Genomic DNA, 17,869 nt, shown 5'->3' with positions numbered 1-17,869 from the left:
GCACCATTTTCCTGCATACAGCACAACACACCAAATGAAAATGAAACAGTCTCCAGCCCATCTCCCAAAAAGCCAGTTTCTGACATTACTGTAAAAATTAAATTGATAAACAATCATAATTTATGATCAAACACAATTAAAAGACTTTTAATTCTGAATGAATGGATGAGCGTGACAATTATATTCATGGACATTTCAATGTGTGTTTCTGTCCTGTTTATGGATCCAGTTCTCACCATGTAGCCCTTATACTTTAGCCACAGTTGTGGTTTGATCTTCCTGAAATGCTTCTTCATCCTGAAACATTTCCAGGACTTTGCCGATGCTTCCAATTTAATTTCTTTCAGCTAATTTTGGAACAGCTGTAAATTAAGAACAACTGTGAGTCTGCTGTCATAGCTTGCATCTGCCTGGCTTTGCTGCAGGCAACTCCCGGACTCGAGCCTTGTCCCCACAGGATCAACACAAGGAAGACAAAATCCAAGCTCTTACTGGCAGAATGAAATCCCTCCACTGTAACCAAAACAGGTCCTGACCTAAGCAGGTGGACAGTAGGACCCTGGGGCGTTTTTACCAGTGGTGGCCAATTAAGAGGCTGTTGTCAGTTCTGATGTCCACTTTCTTTCAATGATGCAGAGATTTTTCACTCGGGAAGGGCTTTTTTTCCACCTCAAAGGAATGTAAAATATTTTCTACTGATGTTGTATGGTATCTGAGGACTATACTTAGTACATAGTGATTTAATGGCTTTGGAGGATATATAGAGTCATAGAGATGTACTGCATGGAAACAGACCATTCGGTCCAACTCAACCATGCTGACCAGATATCCTAACCTAATCTAGCCCCATTTGCCAGCACTTGGCCCACATCTTTTTAAACCCTTCCTATTCACATACACATCTAAATGTATCTTAAGTATTGTAATTGTACCAGCCTTCACCATTTCCTCTGGCAGCTCATTCCATACATGTGTTATGGGCCAGGTCAGACCCCTCAAAACATTTCATGAAGGTAGCCCTAACTTTACTAGTTGCTTTAAGCAGGTGTAACACAGATATTCCAGGAGAACTGTCACTTGTCAAGCCACTTAGTTTTAAATAAAACAGAATTTATTTGTAAAATTAACAAATGAAACACAAACAACAGAAAACATAATACTGAATAATCTAACCTCTCCGAAAACCCAACAGATCATCCCAATTTAATGATACTGCTCCAAATACTTGCAACAATCCACATAAATACCCCTTGGCACAAAAGGTAAAATTAAACACAGGTTCTTACAGAAGAGAAGTCAGGGAGATAGAGCCAGCCTGGATCTGCTTCTTTGGGTCCAGCAGCTTTTTTCACACTACTGCTAAAATACCAAACCAAACCAGAGAAAAGCTGAGCTGGGAGAACTGGCCACTCCCCTTTCATTGTACAAGTGTTTTTTTTAAACACAAAAGGCTTCTGCCTGAGGCAGTATCTGTTAGCTATTATCAAACTGGCCCTAAAATCCTTCAACCCCTGACTTTTCAGAGTCTGTGTTGGTTACTATCTCTCTGAAAAAAAAAGCCAAGGACAGCAAAACCTGTTAAAGGAACAGCATCATCGCATGCACCACCCTCTACATGAAAAGGTTATCCCTTAGGTTCCTTTTAAATCTTTCCACTTTCATCTTAAACCTAGGCCCTCTAGTTTTAGACTCTTCCCCTACCCTAGGAGAAAGCCCTTGGACTTTAACCCTATCCATGCCTCTCATGATTTTATAAACCTCTATAAAGTTACCCCTCAGCTTCTGTCACAGGGAAAACAACCCCAGCCTCTCCTATTAGCTCAAACCCTCCAAACCCAGCAACATCCTTGTAAATTTTTACTGAACCCTTTCACGTTTTCCAACTAGCAGGGAGACCAGAATTGAATGCAGTATTCCAAAAGTGGTCATACATGGAGTACCTAGAGGTGACACAGGTGATCTGTGGGGGTACAGAGTATACACAAGAGCCATAGAGGTGGCATGGGATAGCAGAGTCAGGTTATGTGCAGGGCCAGGTTATTCAGTCCGTTATGTTTACACTGGGTGATCAGAACAGACATGGGTTTGCATAAAGGGTTTGCAGTGTTGAAGGAGATGAGAGATAGGGTTTATGGAGATGGGATAGTGTATTGCAGAAGAGAAGTGACTTTTTTCATTGGCCCGCCTCTGTACTCAAGCCCTTCTCACATAGGGCTTTTAAACTGCCCTACACTTACAATCCAAATGTGAACAGGGAAAAAAAAATGATTACCTTCGTTGAGATTTCCCAAGCCCCTGGGAAGGTGCGGCCACAAGTCATTATTAAAATCAGGAAGTGAAGTGGTCCTAACACCAATCCCTGAGGAATTCCAGTATAAACCTTCCTGCATTCTGAAAAACAACTGATAAACCACAACTGTCTCTCAGCCAATTATGTATTTATGTTGTTACTGTCTTTATTCCATGACATCTAACTTTATTGACCAATCTGCTCTGCCACACTGTTATTAAGTGCCTTTTGGAAGTCCATGTGCACCATAACTGCAGCCTCTTGTCCTCAATCCAATCACTAATCCTCTCTGTTACCTCGCAAAAAAAATGCAACAATGCTAGTTAGACATGATTTATCCACAACAAATCCATGCTGGCATTTCTTACTTAACCCACATTTGTGTTAATTTTGTCCCAAATTATTATTTCCAGAAGCTTCCCCACCATTGGTGTTAAACTAATTGACCTTGGTTACGTAACTTTACTCAATACTGTGAACAACAGTGTGACATGTCCAATTCTCTAGCTTCTGGCACCACCCCCTTAGTCGAACAGGAGAGAATTCTAGACTAATGACCATCTGAGAATAGAAATTCTTCCTCAACTCCACCTTAATCTCCACCATGAAGAGGTTGGGACTGTTCTCCTTGGAGAGAAAAAGACTAAGAGGAGATATAACAGAGATTTACAAAAGCATAGGGCCAGATAGGGTGGATAAAGAAAACTGTTCTTACTTGTAAAAGGATCAAGAACAGGAAGGACAGGTTTAAAGTGATTTGCAAAAGAACCAAACGTAAGGTGAGAGAAAAAAAACCTTTTTCACACAATGAGTGCCATGTCTGGAATGCAACGTGTGGAGGTGTGGTGGAGGTAGGTTCAATTTTAGGCATTGGATATGGTAATGGATAATTATTTGAATAGAAATAATATATAAAGGTATGGGGTAATGGCAGGAGAATGGTTCCTAGTCGTGATACTCTATAGGAGAGCTAGTGCAGGCATGAAAGGCCGAATGGCTCTTCATGCTGCTCTCCTTCTGCAGGAGAAGTGTGTGTACAGAGGGATGGGGAAGTGAATGCTCCTAGAACTTGAGCGTTGCACTGAACATAAGCATCGTGACAGTTCCATAAGACCATAAGACATAGGAGTGGAGGTAAGGCCATTCGGCCCATTGAGTCCACTCCATCATTCAATCATGGCTGATGGGCATTTCAATGCCACTTACCTGCACATCCCTGGACAGTGGGAGCACACATACAGAAATTGTTGCTCATGATCACAAAAGAATTGAGAGAGACAGAAACCCCTTCCCGCTCAGGAAACTAGCTCAATGATATCACGGAGCTCTGAGCACCACATTATGCAGTCATTTACCATTGGACCAGACGGGTCTTCATGCTTGAGTGGTCACCAGCACGACAGCCACACATACATTGTGAGTGCATCCTCTATGGCCTATGACTGGTTTTGCCCATTCCTGCGGTTGCCACGTACAAGATTTTGTAAAGTTGATCTTTAGGTTACTGTATTCTTTTTGTGTCCTCCTCAATAATTACTTTCCTACCTGTCTTTGTATTAACAGAAAATTTGGCTAGAATTTTGAGGTTGCTACAACAGTTGAGATGCTCGCATTGGTCCCTGTGCCTTCAATTGACTGAGTACTCCATTCGTTACCATTTCCCAGCCTATTAATTACCAATTTACCTAGGCGTCTCTTTCTTATTAGTTAATAAATTCTGTGCCCATGTCTGGAGACGGTTCAGAAGAGATTTACCAGGATGTTGCTGGGTGTGGAAGGTTTCAGTTATAATGAAAGGCTGGATAGGTTGGAACTTTCTTCACTGGAGTGTAGGGAGTTAAGAAGTGACCTTGTAGAAGGTTATGAAATAATGAGGGTTATTGATAGGGTAGTTGTCTAATCCCTGGGATGGGGGATTTCAAGACCCAGGGGCTCATTTTTAAGGTGAGAGGAGAGAGATTTAAAAAGCTGTGAGGGGGCATATGTTTTACACAGAGGGTGATTTGTGTATAGAATGAACATCCTGAGGAAGTGGTAGATAAGGGTATAATTACCAAGTTTAAAAGACATTTGGTTAAGTATATGGATGGGAAAAATTTGAAGGGATATGGGCCATGAGCAAGCAGGTGGGACTCGTTTAGTTTGGGATTATGTTTGGCATGGACTGGTTATGCCAAAGGGTCTGTTTTCAAGTTGTATAACTCTGACTCTGTGTCAAAGTATCACACTAAACAGCAAGGGGTTTTTTTTGTCTTGTGTAGTAACTTTTCATGTATCACTTTTACTGGATTGTCTTTTGAAAATCCAAATACACTGTATCTACTTGTTTTGCTTTATCCATCGTGCTGGTTACTTCCTCAAATAAGTTTATCAAACATGATATCCCTTTCACGAAATAATACCAGCTCTATGTCATTGTATTATGATTTGCTAAATGTCCTGTTACTACTTAAATAATTGATTCTACAATTTTCCCAAAGGCAGGTATTAGTGTAACAAACTGACTTTGTGTATCCCTCATTTCTTGAACAGAAGTGTTACATTTGTGATTTTCTACTTTATTAGGACATTTCCAAAATCTAAGGCACTTTAAAAAATTATGGTAAATGCACCTGCTATCTTTGCAATTTTAAGACTTTGAGATGCAAATTATTCAGTCCAGAGTTTTGACTGCCACAATTATTGTTTTAAGTTCCACCTTCTCTTTTCACTGTTGACATTTTACTATTCATCAGATGATTTCATGTTTTAAACTGTGAAGATGGACATAAAATACTTGTTCAAAATCATTGCTATTTCCTTCTATATTTTCCCAATTTTTACTGTCTTACCTTTTGACCAATTTTCTTACTCAAATGAAAGCAACTCCATCTTCATACCCTTAAGAACTCGTTTTACTTATGTTTCAGATGTAAGTTCATGCTGAATTGCACCTACGTAATGAATATGACATTCTCTCATGTTATGATCATTCTTGCATAGACTTGCCTTTACTATTAGATTGTTAATTAATTTTATCCTATCACCATCACCAGCGCTAAAATATCGTGTTCCTGCTTGGTTCCAAACTATACCATTCAAAGAAACTATTCTAAATGTATTCCATGAATGATTTGGAGGAGCCAGTGTTGGACAAAGTTAAAAATCACACAACACCAGGTTATCGTCCAACAGGTTTATTTGGAAGCACTAGCTTTCAAAATGTTGCTTTTTCATCACCTAATGGTTGTCAATCACCTGATGAAAGAGCAGCGTTTTGAAAGCTAGTGCTTCCATATAAACCTGTTAGGCTACAACCTGGTGTTGTGTGATTTTTAATTATATTCTGTGAACTTATCATCAAGGTTACATTAGACTTATCCAATCAATATGAAGCTTAAAATTGCTTGTGATTATTCAAGATGTTTCGTACTAACCCCCATCACTTAATCATTTATACGCTGTCCTTTGATGTTGTGAATACGATGGGGTCTATTTTTCATATTTCAAGCATTTGCAGTGTGTCTTTTTTTCTCTACCTTTCTTTTTCCATGCTGCAATCTATTGTAAGAACATTAAGAAATATAGAAAGATAGGGGCATAAATCAGCTCCCGTATTCAATATGACTATGACTGATTTTCTGTCTCAAGTTTACTTTCCCACCTTTTCCCAATATCCCTTGATTTCCTCAGAGAGCAAACATAAGTCAATTTTGGCCTTGAATATATTCAGTGATGGAGCATTCACAATTCTCTGGCCTATTGAAATCCAAAATACTTGTAACATCGAAACGTGGAAAATAGGAGCCAGGGTAGGCCATTTACACCTTCAAAACTGCTCTGCTACTCAATATGATCATGGCTGGTTGTCTATCTCAACGCCATAATTCCACTTTCTTTCCATACCCCTTTGACACCTTTAAAAATGTATCAATTTCTTTCTTGAATATGCACATGATTGAGCCTTCACAGCCTTCTGTGATATTTAATTCCAAAGGTTAATCAGCCTCTGAGTGAAGAAATATTTCCTCATTTCAATCCTAAATGGGCCACCCCATATGCTGAGTGACCTCTGGTAGCAGCCTCCCCAACCAGGGAAAATATCCTCCCAGCATCTAGTCTGTCCAGCCCAGTTAAAATGTTATGCATTTCGGTCAGATCCTCTTTCATTCTTCTAAACTCTAGTGACTACAGGCCCAGTCAAACCAATTTTTTCTCATTGGACAGTCCTGTCATTCCAGTATTAGCTTAATGAACTTCCACTGCAATCTCTTTATGCCAAGTATATCGTCTCTTGGGTAGGGAGACTGCATGTAATACTCCAAGTGTCATCTCATCAAGGCTCTGTGGAACTGCAGTAAGACACCCCTATTTCTGAACTCAACTTGTCTTACAATGGAGGCCAAAATACCATGTGCTTTCCTAATTGCTTGCTGCACCTACCTGCTTGCCTTCATTGACTTGTGAACATGGACATCCAAATCCTTTCGTAGATCCCCATTTGTCAATATATCACCACTTAAATACTACACCACTTTTCTGTTTTTCACACGGAATTGTATGACTTCACATTTGTTCACGTTATCCTGCATCTACCATGTGCTTGTCCAACTTGTCTAGGTCACCCTGAATCCCCCTTGCATTCTCCTCACAACTTACGATGGCATCTAGTTTCATATTGTCAGCATGTTTGTAAATATTGCATTTGGTTCACTCATCCAAGTCTTTTATATATTTCATAAATAGCTGGAGCCTCAGCATTGATCCCTGCTGTACACCATTGCCACTCTCTGCCATCTAGAAACACTGATTTATTTTCACTCTTTCTGATCTGTTCACCAATTCTCAATCCATGCCAATATATTACCTTTGATAAAATACACTTTAATTTTGCTCACGAACCTTTTATGTGGGTCCTTCTCACAAGCCTTCTTGAAATCCAAATATACCCATGTACTGATTCTCCTTTGACTACAAGCTAAATCCTCAGGTAACCTCAGTAGCTAAGATCATTACATTAGATTTCCCTTCCATATGCTGACTTTAATCCTGTTAATGCTTTTAAAGTGTTCTGTTATCTCTTCTTTTGTCATAAACAGTAGCATTTTCCTAACTTCTGATGTGAGTTGAACTGGACTACAATTTTGTTTATTTCTCTCCCTCCTTTTTTTAAATTATGGGGTTACATTTTCCACCCTCCAATCTGTAGGGACTGCTCCAGAATCTGTAAACTTTTGGAAAATGACCACCAATGCCTCCAATGTTTTCAGGGCCACTTCATTTAGCACTTTAGGATGTAATTTATTAGTTCCTGGGGATTTCTCAGTCTTTAGCCCCATTAATATCTCTGTTTTTACTAATACTGACTTTCTTCCATTTTTTTCTCTCGCTAACATTGGGCTCCATACCATTTCTGGGAAATGATTTGTGTCTTTTCTTGTGAAGACAGATCCAAAACATGTGTTTAATTCTTCTGCCACTTCTTTGTTACCTGTAATCTTCCCGATTCTGACTGCAGGGAACTAGATTTATCTTCATTACCTTTATCTATACATATTCATGAAAGCTTTTCCAGTCGGTTAATATGTTCACTGCATGTTTAACCCCATCTTGATCAATTTGTTGTCCTCTTTTGCTGAATTCTAAACTTCTTCTGTCCTCAGACTTGCTGATTTTCCTCCTTTATATATTCCTTCTTTGGATTTAATACTCCCTAATTACTTTTGTATGCCATGGCTGTTCACCATGTTTTATTTTTGTGCCAAATAGGAATGAATAATTATTGCAATTCATCCAAACATTCCTTAAATAATAGCCTTTTGCCAATAAGGTTTCTCAATTCATCATTACCAATTTACACTCCATATCCTCATAATATCCTTTATTTAGATTCAGAACTCTAGTTTTGGATTCAAATTCTTCACTCTCCATCTTAATAAACAATTCTATTGTTTTAGAGTTGATCTTCCCCAACTGATCCTGCACAGTAAGATTATTAATTCATTCTTTTTCAGGGGACAACATCCCCCAATCTAGGTTACCCTGCCAACTGGTTGGTTTGTCAATGTATTTATCTAACGAATCTGTCACGTTCTAGAGAACCCTTCTATACAAATTTATTGCCAGTTTGGTTTGTTCAACTTATATTCGAGTAATGTTACCCATGAACCTCTGATTGAAGGAATTTTTTTTATCATCCCAGTCCAAAGCAATTGACCCCGTATCCTGCTTGTGCCCCAGGTTCGAGAATCCCCAACCAGGGGTAACAGCCTTTCTGTAACTATCTAATCAAGTGAACTTCTAAATATAAGAAAACAAAAAAAAAACAAAAGCTGTTGGAAAAGCTCAACAGGTCTGGCAGTGTGAGAAACAGAGAAGCAGAGTAGTTGTATTTAAGTGGTGATATATTGGCAAATGCAGATCTACAAAAGGATGTGGAGTGAAATTGGAGTTAATGTTTTGGGTCCAGTGACCCTTCCTCAGACATGATTGTAACTAGGAAAATGTTGGTTTTTATGCAGAAGATAAGGCGAGGGAAGGGTTAAAGAGAGAATGTTAGGCGGAGATAGAACCCAAAGACAGAGAAGAACAGTTGGGCAGTCAAAGGAGTGGATAACAATCTGGCTAGGAGGATAGATACCTATTAATGAGAACTATTAGTGGCTAACAATGGGTTGTACATAATAGTTGACCATGTGATAGCGACGCCTGGTGTTTGGGGTTGGGGTAAGGACATGGGAGAGCTCAAGCCCTAAAGCTGTTGAACTTGACGTTGAGTCCAAAAGGCTGAAGACAGAAATTGAAGTGCTATTTTCCAGCTTGCTCTGAGCTTCATTGGAGCACTGCAGCAAGCCTGAGACCGATATTTTGGCCAGGGAGCAGGGTGCTGTGTTGAAGTGGCAGGCAACTGAAAGCTCAGGGTCTGTTTCGTGAACAGAACGTAGATGCGCTGAGAGGCGGTCACCCAGTCTACGTTTCATTTTTCCAATGTAAAGGAGGCCACATTGTGAGCAGTGAATGCAGTAGACTAGATTGAGTGAAATGTGGGTAATGAGCTGCTGCAGCTGGAGGATGTGGTTGGGCCCTTGGACAACTGAAGAGGGAGGAGATAATTGGGCAAATGTTACAGCTTCTGCAGTTGCACGGAAAGGTGCATGGGGCTGTAGGAGGGCTGTTGGGAATGAAGGAGGAGTGGACGAGGGTGTGCCAGAGGTAATGGTCTTGATGAAATCTGACAAGGGAGGGGAGGGGAATCTGTGTCTAATGGCGGCATCATGCCGGCGGTGGCAAAAATAGCTGCTAATAACCCTCTGGATATGGATACTGGTAGGATGGTAGGTGAGGACAAGGGGAGCCTGTCGTTGCTGTGGAAGGGGAGAGAGGGGATGAAGGCCAAAGTGCAGGAGATGGGTTGAACCTGGCTGAGGGTCCTGTCAACAATGGTGCTGGGGAATCCTCAGTTGAGGAAGACAGTGAACATTTCGGATGCCCCCTTGTCAAAATTGGCATCATCAGAACAGATGCAACGGAAGCAGAGGAACTGGGAGAATGGGATTGAGTCTTTACAGGGAGCAGGGTGTGAGGATGAATAGTCAAGGTAACTGTGGGAGTTGGTTGGTTTGTAGCAGATATCAGTAGCCAGCTTATCCCCAGAAATGGAGTAGAGATGTTGAGGAGGGGAATGGAGGAGTCAGAGGTGAATATTCTGTGTTTCAATAAGATCACCTCTCCAAAGCACAAGTCAAATTTTCTCAACCTCTAAGGATGACCCTTACAACATGGGAATGATTCTAGTGAAACTTTTCAGTATCACATCCAGCCCAGGTGTATCCTTCCTTAGATATTACAGATCAAATGCGTTTAAGATACAACCTTCTATATATTTGCAATACAACTTCCCTGAAAGCCAACATGCTTATTGTCTTCTGAATTGTTTACTGTAGTGACATTAACTTACACAAATAAATCCAAGCCTCTCTGAACATCCATATTTATAAGTTTCAAACTTTTTAAAAGAAAATCTATTTTTCTGTTCTTATACTACTCTGAATAACTCACACTTCCCTCCTGTTATTCCATTTGCCAGCTTGTTGACATTCTCTTAACACATTTATATCTCTTTAAGCGTCTATGTCCACCTCAGAAATTACACCTAACATTGTATCATCAATAAACTGAAGTACATCACTGGTTGTCTCTTTGTAGAACTCATTCATATAGATTGTAAATAACTGAAGTCTTAGCACTGATCCTTGCAGTAACTTAAAAATGCTCCATTATCTGTATTCTCTGCTTCCTGTCCATTAACCTTTCCTCTATGCATGTCAATTGATTGCCCCACACCTCCAATAGCTCTCTCTTGCATATTTTTCATGGCATGGGATCAATTGTCTTTTGGAAAATCAAATATACTTACATCTACTAAATGCTCACCTATATCTATGATAGTTATATCCTTAAAACAGTGGAATTGTTTGACTTGTGTAAGTTCACACTCTCAAAAACTGTTTGCTTTTCTATATGTGGACTTTAAGACTTCCGTTAAATAGATTCCAGGAATTTTCCCAATGTCTAATATCATGCTAACTGACCTGTAATTTCCTATTTTTCTCTCTTCCTCCCTTCTTGAATTGAAACATTTCAAGTGTCAACTCTAACCCACCGGGAGATTAGTGACTGTTTCATTGACTATGGCCGCTGGTGCCAACAGTGTAATCTTATCATTAAAAAAAACGACCAATTTTCAAACTTTTTTGGACAGTGGGGTAGGTGTACTTTAATGCAATCCCAATACTGCTTTTCAGGTAATTAACTTGCCTTTATTAGGAAGCCATGTCACATATTTCATGAGTAGAAATAAAAACACTTTCAACTGTCACTGCACGTCTGTAGAAGATTGTGATTTTTCATTGCTGTGATAACATTATTACAAAGTTCAACTCATATCTGTTGACTATCATTGTCAGAAATTTATTGATTGTCGTGGCATTGACTGAGAATATTATGCTAATCCTATGCACAAAGGAGCCATAAAAGTTTATCTCACAGAAATTAGTCTATCATCTCTGTACTTTGCTAGATTAATCCAAAATCAATCACACTCTCCCTTTAGTCCTATATCTACCTTTTCTTCAAAGTTATTAGTCTTTCCCATAAAAGATGTCTGTACAGCTGTATTAATGAAAGGTTACAACAGTCAAAATGATGACTTATAAACAGAATATGATCCACTTCTAAACTTTAATTTAGTTTTATGTTGTCATATACCATTCTTTTGGAGTTCTCCAGTGTTTGGGCTCAAAGTCAATTTATTTTTCATTGTTAGTTGAACACAGGTGAATGGTTCAACACTTAGAAGGACAGTTTCTACCAGTTTGAAATCAGCTTTAATCAATTTGATTAGGGTTCTTTGAAAGAGTAACTTGTGTTGTAGACAAAGGTGAACTGTAGATCCAGAAGGCATTTAATAAGGTGCCACATCAAAGGTGATTGCAAAACATAAAATCACTTAGTAACAAATTATTACTGATCGAGTCTTGGCTTGAATATATGCAAAAATAGGTCTTTGATTGTCAAGCAGCAATGCAGTCTGTGCTGTGGTCTCAACACGTTAGAATTTACATCAGTGAGTTGGATGATAGGAGAAAAAGCATGGTAGCTCAATTCACAAACAACACAAAAATCGGCAGTAAAGTGTGTTGTGAGGAAGACATAAGAAAACAGCATCAGCCCCCCCACCCCCCACCCCCCCAAGCAGGTGAGGAGTGAGGCTGTCCTCATTGGGTGCCCTGTTGGCTGTGGAGCACATCCTCTACCAGTCCCACCACAATCGCTGCCCCTCGCTGTAAAACTACCTGTACTCCAACCAACCACTGGACCTCATCACCAAGCCCAACGTGACTAGCCCTGGTGACACTGAACTTTACCTTCTGCAAGAGTATTGTCCGACTGTTGAATGTGAGAGCAGTTGTCAGCCCTGGACTGGACTGGCAGGCCTCAGAGATAGGTTTGTCATCACTTACCTGCCATGCATCTCCCAAAGGTCATTCTGACATTTAGTGGGACCAGTGCTGCTGGAGGTTTTGATTGTTTTAAGTCACTGAATGACTGAACATTTCGTGTTAAGAAATGATCAAAGGCATATTGTAAATGATTTTTCAAAAAAGAAACACATAGGAACGCAAGATGAGAAAGTAGCTTTCCTTCCGTGAGTAGCCAGTGTATGGAATGCACTGCTTGGAAATGTGGTGGGGGCAGGTTCAATCGAACCATTCAAAATGGTATTGGACGATTATTTGGACAGAAATAATTTGCAAGGGTAGCAGATTGGCAGTAGGTAATGATCCTCATTTGAAAGGCTGGAGCAGATACCATCTACTGAAGGGCTTTCCTCTGTGCCGTAAGATTCTGTGATTCTTTGAAGAGGGAGGTTAACCATGAAAACATATGAAACAGATTTGTTTTCCTAGTTTTTAAAAATAGAGAGTTTTCATGAAGTTATTTGAAAACTCTGCGATGTAAAGGGGATTCTACAGAGCCAGTGGAAGTCATTGCACAAAAAGCTAGAGGAGACTTCTGTGATAATAACAAATGGCTAAAAGTGAGGTTTTATGGAATTTGTGAAGTGGAGTGTGAGGGAGCTATGACAATTTATTTTCTACGGATCATTAGTGATAATAATGGGATTGGAAAGGAGATGAATGTGAAAGTGGTCAGGGATTGCCAAGACAGCAATTCACTTGTCAATCAGCTGTGAGAGATGGCGAAGTCAAGAGGGTGAGGTTTATATAAAGTGGGTTATTAATAAAGAGCAAAAAGGTAATGAAGCTAAAAGAGATGGAGCTGGAGATTTGAGACTCAGATTGAATTTCATAGAGTCATCGGTTCACACAGTGCAGAAAAGGCCCTTCAGCCCATCAAGTCACTACTACCACTAAAAGCCTGCTAACCCCAATTTCCTGCACTTGTCCCATACCTTTGAATATTCTCTCTGAAGTGCTCATCCAAATATTTTTAAAGGTTGTAAGGTTTCTAGCCTCCTCTACCTTTCTAGGCAGTGCACTCGAGATTAGATTAGATTTTCTACAGTATGGAAACAGGCCCTTCGGCCCAACAAGTCCACACTGACCCTCCGAAGAGTAACCCACCCAGACCTATTCCCCTACCCTATATTTACCCCAACTAATGCACCTATCATTATGGGCAATTTAGGATGGCCAATTCACCTGACCTGCAGGTCTTTGGATTGTGGGAGGAAACCGGAGCACCCAGAGGAAACCCACACCGATATGGGGAGAATGTGCAAACTCCACACAGACAGTCACCCGAGGCGGGAATCGAACCTGGGTCCCTGGCGCTGTGAGGCAGCAGTGCTAACCACTGAGCCACCGTGCCATCCCTAGTGAAAAATATTTTTTCCAAAATCCCCTCTGAATCCCTTTCCCCTTACCGAAAAACTATGCCCTGTCATGATTGACCATCTGAGCCAAAAGGAACACCTTTTCTCTATTCACCTTGCCCATACCCCTCATAATCCTATACACCTCAATTATGCCCCCCCTCAGTTCTCTAAAGAAAACAAGCTAAGCTGATCTAGCCTCTCCTTATAGCTCAATGTCTCCATCCCAGGCAACATCCTAGTGAACCTCCTCTGTATCCCCTCTAGTGCTATCACAATCCTTCTTGTAATGAGGTGTCCAGAACTGCACACAGTATTCCAGTTGTGGCCTGTACAACTCCAATCTTACCTTTACACCCTTGCTCCTATACTCTATGCCATGACCAATGAAAGCAAGTGTCCTATATGCTATCTTAACTGTCCTTTTCACAACTCTGTCGACTTCAGGGATCTGTGAATAATTACGCCAAGATCCCTGAATTCCTCTGAGCTACCCTGTGACCTGCCATTCATTAAATATTCCCTCATTGCATTTCTTCTTCCAAAGTGCATCACCTCTCACTTATCAGGGTTAAATACCATTTGCCACTTGTCTGTCCATCTGACTGACCCATTTATATCTTCCTGTAACTTACAACCATCTTCTTCAGTATTAACCACTCGACCAATCTCAGTGTTGTCCGCAAACTCTTCCCACATTTTCATCTATATCATCTATGTACATAACAAACAATAAGGGTCCCAGTACTGATTCTTGCGGTACACTCTGGACACTGGCCTCCAAACACCTTGAATAGTCCTATTACTAAGCCAGTTTCTGATCCATCCTGCCAAGTTTCCCTCTATTCCACTAGCTTTAACCTTCTCAATCTGTCTTTCATGTGGGATTTTACCAATCTTTGCTAAAATCTGGATAAATGACATCAACTGAACTTCTCTCATCCACACAATTAATCACATTTTCAAAACATTCGAACAATTTTTAGAAGGCATGAACTCCCTCTGACAAAGCCATGCTGACTATCCCTAATTAATCTATGGCTTTCCAAGTGGCTATTAATTTGCTCCTTCCAAATTTTCTCGAACACTTCTCCTACCTCCCACTGATGTGAGACTCACTGGTCTGTAATCTTCTGGTTCACCTTTATTACCCTGCTTGAAAAGTGGAGCCACATTAACTGTCCTGCAGTTTTCTGGCACTACCCTGCAGCAGCCAGAGAGGAATTAAAAATTTGTGTCAGGGCCCCAGTAATTTTGTGCCTTGTCTCCCACAACCACCTGGGATGCAATTCCTCCTGGCCAGGAGATTTGTCCATTTTAAAGCCCAATAGAGCCTCCAACACCTTCCCTTTACCTCTGTCAAACTGTGTTAAGTTGTTCACAGTCCCTTCTTCTGAATTCCGTACCTATGTTCTCCTTTTCCAGAGTGAAGACTGAAGAGAAGTATTTATTTAACACCCTTTCAATATCCTGCAGTTTCACACACGCACACACAAACACACACACACACGTTGTTCCTTTTATTCCTAATTATCCTTTTCCCTTTAAAGTATTTATAAAATATCTTCAGATTCTCCATAATCCTGTTCACAAGTCCTTTCTCATGCCCCCTTTTTATTCTTTGAATTGCTTTCTTCAGTTCTCTCCTGGATTTCCTGTATTCCTCTAGAGTTACAGCTGAATTGCTGTCTTTGGACTTGCTAAAAGCCCTTCTCTTCTTCCACATTCAATCCTGAATTGTCTTAGGCATCCAGGGTTCTCTGAACTTATTGCTCCTACATTTCCCCCTCAAGGGTACGCATTGGACCTGTACTCTCCCCAGCCCCTTTTTGAATGCACCCCACTGCTTCTCTGTAGACTTACCCTCAAGGAGCTATTGCCAGTCTGCCGTGGCCAGGTCCAACTTAAATTTAATAAAATTGGTCTTTCCCCAACCCAAAGCCATCTTTTGTAGGCCATCTTTGTAGCAGGTCATTTTAATGCAGCATCCTGCTCACATGCCCACTTGTCTGTCTTTGGCATGCTGCAATTAGATTAGATTCCCTACAGTATTGAAACAGGCCCTTCAGCCCAACAAGTCCACACTGACCCTCGAACAGTAACCCACCCAGACCCATTTCCCACCCTATATTTACCTCTGACTAATGCACATAACACAATGGACAATTTAGCATGGCCAATTCACCTAACTTGCACATCTTTGGACTGTGGGAAGAAACTGGAGCACCCAGTGGAAACCCACGCAGACAGTCACTTGAGGTGGGACTCAAACCGAATCCCTGGCTCTGTGAGGCAGCAGTGCTAACCACTGTGCCACCGTGCTGCCCCCATGAATGCTGCAGTGAATCACAGTGCAAACTGAAGGAACAAGATCTCACCTTCAAACTGGTAGTCATGATTTGGAGATGCTGGTGTTGGACTGGGGTGTACAAAGTTAAAAATCACACAACACCAGGTTATAATCCAACAGGTTTAATTGGAATCATTAGCTTTCAGAGCGCTGCTCCTTCATCAGGTGGTTGTCTGAAAGCTAGTACTTCCAATTCAACCTGTTGGATTATAACCTGGTGTTGTGTGATTTTTAACTACAAACTGGGCAGTTTATAACCTTTAGGACTTAGCATTGAGTTCAGCACCTCTAAATGGTGAACCCATTCCTTCCCTTTCTTTTAGCTTTGCTTGTCACATTCTGTCACCCTCTCTCCCCTCCCCCCCCCCCACCCCAGTGGGATTGTCTGTTCTTTCCAGTCTGGCACTTAGATACACCATTGTTCAGTCACTCTCACATTCCGAACACTTAATGTGAACTATCAACATCCTTTCTCACCCAGCAGTCCAAATCCATCGTGCCCCACGATTACGTAAATGCAGTCCCCTCCACACTTTACATCAGCCCTGAGGAAGAGTCATCTAGACACAAAATGCTAGCTCGCTCTTTCTCCATGGATGCTGCCTGCCCTGCTGTGATCTCCAGCATTTTTTTGCTTTCAGTTCAAACTTGAATCATAATGAGTTGTGGTTGCTATTGCTAAAATGTTCCCCACTGCCACAGTGAACATTTATCCACCTTCTTTGTCCAAGGATCATGTCATTTGTGAATAGGCCATGGAGAGAAAGAAGGGAGGACATAATGAGAAGTGAGCAGATACAGTAAAGAAATCTCTCCCATTTAATGGAGATGTGTGAGAAACGTGAGGGATGAGATCATAGAGATATATTCCCGGACACAGACTCTTTGGTCCAACTCATCCATGACGATCAAATGTCTTAAATTAATCTTGTCCCATTTGCCAGCACTTGTCCCATATCCCTCTAAACCCTTCCTATTCATATACCTATCCAGATGCCTTTTAAATGTTGTAATTGCACCAGCCTCTGATAAAGCATTTCGTCTTCGTCTGTTACCATTTGTGGATGTCATAATTTTGATGATGTTTTGGTTAGAGATGATTTGCATTATGAAATATGTAACATAGACATTATCCAGTCAACCTGTATAAATATTTAATGAACATTGCATTATCCCTAGTGTCTCCAAAGTACTTGTTCATGCTACAAAAATTAAACATTGTAAGGTTTATTTCATTATTACATCAAACTTCAGTTATTTGCATTTGATTGCTAGCTGAACTGCTGCCAAAGTACAGGAACAGCTGGATAGCTCAAACCTTGTATTATGGAATCACAGAATTTTGCAAATGTCCTGCATGGAAAGAGGCCATTCAGCCCATTGTGTGCATGTGGGCTAATGAAGAGTCAACAAAGTTCTGAAGGAGGGCCATTGGACTGAAAAACATTAGCTCTGCTCCTCTCTACAAATGCTGAGTTTCTCCAGCGGATTCTGTTTGTGTTTCAGATTTCCAAGATCCATAGCTTTTTTTTTGTTTTTAACCTTAAATCTCACTTGTAGCCTCCATAATGCAATCACATATTACCTAAAGAGCAGTGATTGGATCATTCACAGTTCTCCATTTGTAGCTGAATCATTTTATACAATTCCAGTATAGCCTTACTACTCTTAAACACATAAGCTAATGGAGACAGGTAGTCCTTGTGCCTCCTTACCCATTTTGATTTCCCACTCCTACCAGCTTCCAATGTGGTGATTCATTTCGACTCAAATGGATAGCCCATCACTGACCAGGAGAAATTTCCCTTAACCAGTTGTGACACTGAGCATATAAAACCACTCCATGCCACAG

Source organism: Chiloscyllium punctatum, chromosome 9 (assembly GCF_047496795.1).
Source record: "Chiloscyllium punctatum isolate Juve2018m chromosome 9, sChiPun1.3, whole genome shotgun sequence".
Taxonomy (NCBI): domain Eukaryota; kingdom Metazoa; phylum Chordata; class Chondrichthyes; order Orectolobiformes; family Hemiscylliidae; genus Chiloscyllium; species Chiloscyllium punctatum.
The sequence above is the reverse complement of the archived record's forward strand: the minus strand, read 5'-3'. Positions refer to the sequence as shown.